Below are 6,144 nucleotides of genomic sequence, written 5' to 3' on the forward strand. Positions count from 1 at the left end.
CATCCCACCACCAAAAGAATACTTAGTTCAAGCAGTTTAGCCCTGGTGCCTTCTCCGCCAGCATGTCCTACAACCAGGTGCCTTCACACCCTGTGCTTGAACCTCTGTGGTTCCTAAAGTGCACACACACCAGCACACAGCCAGGCCTGTGCCCTGCTGCTCCCCTGCTTGGAGTGCTTCATGCGCCCTCAGAAAACTCAGCTCACCCTTCAAGATCCAGTTTAAGTTCTAAGGACTCTCCAAAGTTCTCCCCAATCTTCTCATCTTCCCGGGGAATCGGTCTTTCCTCTGGGTTCCCACTATATGCTGCACAGACTTCTGTGAGAGACTTGCCAAGCTCTATGCAAGTGTTAATTGGTTAGGAGCTTGCCCTGTCCCTGCTGCTACCGCTCTGCTCTCCTTCTGCCCCCATCACCCCTCCACCCTATACCCAGCACATCCTCAGCAACACATGGGAGCTTGTGTGTGTGGAACCCGAGGGCTGGATTTGGAGTCATCACACACAGCAATATGTTTCCTGCTGACACTAATTCAGACAGCAGACTAGGTCACTAATAGGGACACACATGGAAGAAATTCTAAATACTTTTTCTCAGCATTCCTATTTCTATTTTAAAAAATGGTTCTTTTAAAGAGCCAAGCTGAATCATTCGAATGGCTCCTATACGGACTGGGTAAACTCCCCACAGATTTTCTGTTCAGAAAGAATACAATAAAACTCTGTGATTTTGTGATGCCTTAGGACACTTCTGACAGCTCATTGGGACACAGTACTAGTTGCCACTAATTGCATTGACTAGTTCGTGGAAGTTCTTTTCTGCAGCCGTAATAACAGCTAACACTCGGTGTGTGTTAAACGCTCAACCTGCCACATCTTACTAACCCTCAGCACTGCCCTGCTAGGGAGGGGCTCTGACTGTCCCTATTTCACAGATGAGAAAGCCAGGCATGGAGAGAATAAGTAACCCTCTAGTGACTGGCAGGGCTGGGATTAGAACCCAGAGATGACTGCAGAGCCAAGTAGGCTCTTCACCACTACAAACTGCTGCCTTCCCAAAACGTCAAATTCAAGGCACAATGGAGCAAATGCAGGACCCCCTACAACTGGCCTTCTGAGAGGGCAGCTCACCTCTCCAGCTGCTCAAGCAGTCTGCAATCCCAGGAAGAGAGGGGCACATGTACCAGGCACTTCCGTAAAGCAGAGCAGTCCAGGGCAATGAAGGGAGCTTGTCACCTGCCACTGGTAGCACAGAGTGCTTTCTCAGCAAAGACCTACCACCCCAGCACCACGTCTTCACTCTTAGAGGCCTGCAATGGCCTCTGAAGAGGTCTCCAGTCCTTTAGTCTCTCCTCTTCCTCTTCTGCTGGGACTCAAATGAGACAGTTCTAAAACTAGATCCAATTATGACACTCCTTTGCTTAAAACCTTCTCACAGGCTCCCCATGGCCCTTGGCACAAAGTCCCAAATTGTTAATGTGGTGTTCTCTTGTCAACCTATACTGCTTTACCTTGCACCATGTTGACTTTCATGCCACCATATGGAACAGTCTGAGGTTTCTGGAATAAACTATGAGTGTACTTGTCTCTCTCTAAGTAGAACACCTTGCTTCTTCACTCTCACCTGGCTAGGGCATCCCATCCGTCTAGATAAAGCTCCCACATAGTCACTTTGGCTAAACCTTCCCGAGACCCTCCCCCTACCCAGGCTGAGCTAGCAGGTTCCTCTGCTGGGTTCCCACAAGCCTCTTGTTCCTGCTGCTACTAGCTTTTTCATACCACACTTCAACTACCTGTCTATAGGGCCGTCCCCTTTACCAAATCATAGGCTTCTTCAAATAAGAATAATAGCTAACATTTACTGAACTCTTAGTATGTGGCAGATGGTGGTTCTATGTGTTAACTTTTTAAATCTTCCTAACAACTCTATGTTATCACCTGTTCTAGAGATGAGAACAACCGAGGCACAGAGAGGTTAAACAAACATGCCCAAGGTCGCACAGCTAGAAAGCTGCGGAGCCAGAATTTGAATTCAGGAAATCTGACTCCAAAGCCATCTCTTAAAAAATATATATATATATATATTGATTTTTTTTTTTTTTTTGAGAGAGAGAGATAGAGAGAGAGAGAGAGATTTGTTGTCCCACTTTCTTATTCATTCCTTGGTTGCTCCTTGTATGTACCTGTCTGGAGTTTGAACCCCAACCTTGGCATATAATGAGGACACTCTAATCAACTGAGCTACCTGGCCAGGGCTTCCAAAGCCCACTTTTAACCACTATAATATAGGTTACTTGCCTCTCCAGGCAAGCTTACTGTTGTTGTCTTGTGGGTAATGAATGAATGAATGAATGAGGGCTATCTCCAGACTGTAGATCTAACCCACAAACAACTGGCAAGGCAGGGCCCTCAAAGTGCTGAAGCAGCTCACAAGCACTGTTTACAAACAGTTACATTTTCTGCTCTTCCTTATCTCATGAAAGCTAAGCCAGGAGGGAAAGGAGCCCAGCCCAGAGTGACTACCCTCTTCCCCACTGCGCTCAAAACCGAGCAAAGCCAACCGGTTTCCTCCCGTGACTTAAAACAGAGCAAAGTCTATCCTGCCACAGAAGGCGGCTGTCATCTCTTCCTTCCGCCAACAAACCGGCATCAAACCTACGGAGTGGGGGTGCGCAGAGAAACCCAACGCCCCACCTACTGGCTGGAAGGTGAGGCCAAGTGGCGTGGGAATGGGCGGGCCTGACCCGGCAAGACAGGTGAAAGAGTGACCACAGCACTCTCCTTGAAAAAGGCCGACCAAAACACAGCACTAGCTAGCAGGTAGCTCTGACCCGCACCTGGACGCCCCTGGGAAGCGAAAATTCCCCAGCAGTGATGGTGCCCGTGCCAGCGGGTGAGGGCTCCCGGAGGAAGCCCCGGCTGGCTCACCCTGGGGACTCGTTCTAACTTTCAAGTCACTCTCGGATCAGGAGCGAAGCATGGAGAGGCAGAGGGATCTCTTGGGGAAAACCTGGCTGGTTCAAACGCCGGTGCCTTCACTTACGGGCGGAGTGACCCTAGGCAAGGCTGGCAGTGCCCACCTCCCAGGGCTTCCGCAGGACTAGGGTCCCCGAGGCCCCCGGCCCCGGCGCGCAGCAGCTCCCGCCCCCGCCGCCCGGGAACCGCAGACCCCAGCAGAAGAGGGGGCATTCTCTGTTGCCATTTCTGTCACAGCCAGACGGCCTCGGGCTGTCACCACAGTCCCATCACCACAGCCGCCGAGGCCCGCCCAGAAAACCCGCACCCTCCGCCCGGCTCCCCGCTCCCGGACCCCCGCCCTCACCTTCCCCCGCTGCTCAGCGCTGCTCGCCCATAGTCCGTAGCCCGGAGCCGGGACTGCTCGGAGCTCCGTCTCGGGGGGGCCGGGCCGGGGCCGGGCCGGGGGCGTGGGACCCGCTCACCGCCGCCTCCCAGCGCAGCAGCCCGAGCCGCCGCCGCCGCCGCCGCCTCGCTCCATGGCTGCGGCGCCGCCACCTGACAACGGAAGTGACGCACAGCCCCCTCCTCCCGGCCCTGGCCGCAGCCCCGCCCCCTCTCCGGGCCCCGCCCCTCGGCCGTGTCGTCGACCTCACGGCATTGGGATTGGGTGCTATCTTGACGATGGGCGGAAGCCTTCAGGCAAGAGTCCAGATTCCAAGTGCGGATTGGTTCGGGGTGGGGTCCGGGCCGAGACCTGTGAAAGGATTGGAGGCTGAGATGCTAAAGGGCGGTACTTACCGCTTATCTAAGTCTGCGGAGAGGCTCGGCCTGAGGCACCGCCCCCGCCCCGATTCCACCGCACCTCGCGTGCCCTACAGTCTCGCCCTGCCAGGTTTGGAGAAGTCTCCAGTAGTTGGCCAGCTGTAGTGTATTTATCAGAAAAATGGTTCTTCCTAGAACCCCATTTCTCGGTTTCTGGAGTTCTGTGCGGAGAACGCTGCGGTTAGATTCAATAAATGACAGGAATTCCTGTCGTAGCCCTCACAATTCCTTTTCCTCAGGGCCCCTCGCTTTTGTTGACGCCCCGCTTCAACCTGAAGATCCCTGAAGCCTTGACCAGGAAGGTTTACAGTGAACAGTTCTATTAATGATTCCAGTCATCTAACCTCAGCCCCTCCTGTTGCAGTTTCGGTCCCTTTCTCCTCCTCCTCCAGCAACCACGCCCTCCATGAATCAGCTTCTTACACCAGCAGATGAGCCCTTTAAAGGGATTGATTGCATCAGGCTGGTGACTCACTGGGGCCCTCTGAGAGCCTGGCTTCCCTCCCCTGGCATGCAGAAGCAACTAAAAGGGCTCAGTGGCAGCAGCACCCGCGACCATGGCCGTCACTTCTTTGTTTCAGAGGATGTGAGCTGGGGTGCTTGCTGCATATGACTGCCTGATTCCTGGGTGTCTGGCCAGCTGTCCCTTGGGTCACTCTGCATCCATGTGTGGGCACACGTGTCCAAACCTGTGTGCACTGCTGGGTTTTACTAGGGCAGGTGGCCAGGCACTTACCTGTATGTGCATTTGTCATCTCTATACAGGCAGTGCCAGGACATGAGAGTTGGTGTATGAATCTGACTGCCTCCTCCTGTGTCTATCTGAATGTCTGGTGTTCACTGAGCTGATGGGGCTGAATAACAAAACAGTCATCAAAACAGCTCCTGCTGTGTGTCACAACCCATGTCGAGCACTTTAGAGACATCAGGTTAGGAGTCTATTTGCAGATGAAGAATCTTAGATCTCTGAGTTGGGAAATAAGCTATTCAAAGACACACAGCTTATAATGGCAGGGCTGTGATCTGAACCAGCTCTGGCAGATGGTGAAAAGATTGGATTTGAATCCTTACTTCACTCCTTACAAGCTGACTGATGAGTGTAAGTTCCTCAACCTTCGCCACCTGTCAAAATAGGGATAACACTTCATGGGATCACTGTGAGCATTCAGTGTGTGGAAACGGCTTCTCACAGGACCTGGCGAGTAAGAGTGCTTTACACGCACCTCAGTTACAGAGCTCTGATGAAGCGGGTGACAAAGTCAGGCACAAAGAAGCCAGCCCCTGCCTCCAAAGATTTCCTCTCTGACAAAGGGAAAAGCCTAGGGATTCCGGAAGCCCTGACTCTGACAGGAATGAGTTTTGGGTTTTCCAGAGCTCTAATTATCAGCTAGATGAATCACTAGGAGCTGACACCACCCCCCTCCACCCCCAGGAGACTTCCAGCTGATTCAAAATATAGGATTTTAACAAAGGAGAGAAGGAGGGAGAGAAAGTGGGGGAGGAGAAGAGGTAATGAATAGAAACTAAAGGTGCCAGCCAGAGGAAATGAAAGGACATCAGTATGAGACTGCTGTGTCTCTCTCTCTCTCCCTCTCTCTCTCTCTCTCTCTCTCTCTCTCTCTCACACACACACACACACACACACACATACACGGTGACACACTCTCCTGCTGCCTCTCCAACTCTGGGCATACTGGCAGACAATGCTGCCAAAACAAAGTGACGCCTATGACAATAGCATGAGATGGTTGCTTGATGAGGTATAGGCAGGCCTATCACAGAAGAAGAGGAGGAGACCTTCAACCCTGATGAGCTTACTCAGCCTTCTTAAACCCAGCAAATCCTTCTTACTGGCTGTCTTCTGGCTTCTCTTTGTGGCCAAGCCCCAAGGCCTGGGTATGGCAAGTTCTGAGTGCCAGGCCCACACTTGGTGACTGGGAACCAGCACTGAGATGAGCAGGGCACTGCTTATCTTACTCTGTCATCAGTGTGATGTCAGGAGTGCTGGGGAGCAGAATAATGTAGTGTAGTATCATGGAGTTTGAGTCATACAGACCTGAGTTCAAATCCCACTTTGCTGTTCACTAGCTTTTCGACTTTGAGCAAGTCACTTAACCTCTTTGGGTCTGTTTTCTCATCTGTAAAATGGGGCTATTAATATATACCTCCAGGGTAGTTATAATGATGAAATAAGATAATTCTTTCATTCCACAAAGATTTATGGGGGGCCTGCTAGGTGCAAAGCACTGAGCCAAATACTGGTGATCCAGTGGAACCAAACAGACTACATACAGCTCTGCTCTCCCGTAGCACGTAGGGCCCTGGCACAGGGCCTGGCACACAGTGAGACTCAACAATCCATAGCT

The 6,144-nt window shown here is 52.0% G+C and overlaps 1 protein-coding gene across 2 annotated transcripts in view; it reads right to left on the reverse strand.

Moving 5' to 3' along the window:
* Positions 1-3,506, reverse strand: part of STK40 (serine/threonine kinase 40) — a 38,910-nt gene extending 35,404 nt beyond the window's left edge. For both annotated transcript variants that reach the window (XM_070404737.1, XM_070404736.1), the window contains exon 1: positions 3,321-3,506. The gene's annotated coding sequence lies outside the window, so the exon portion shown is untranslated. The remainder of the gene's footprint in view (positions 1-3,320) is intronic.
* Between the last annotated feature and the right edge of the window lie 2,638 nt (positions 3,507-6,144).

The sequence above is a fragment of the Myotis yumanensis genome, unplaced genomic scaffold (genome assembly GCF_028538775.1).
Source record: "Myotis yumanensis isolate MYYU_CA2020_CCGP unplaced genomic scaffold, mMyoYum1.0.hap1 SCAF_2, whole genome shotgun sequence".
NCBI classification, from domain to species: Eukaryota; Metazoa; Chordata; class Mammalia; order Chiroptera; family Vespertilionidae; genus Myotis; species Myotis yumanensis.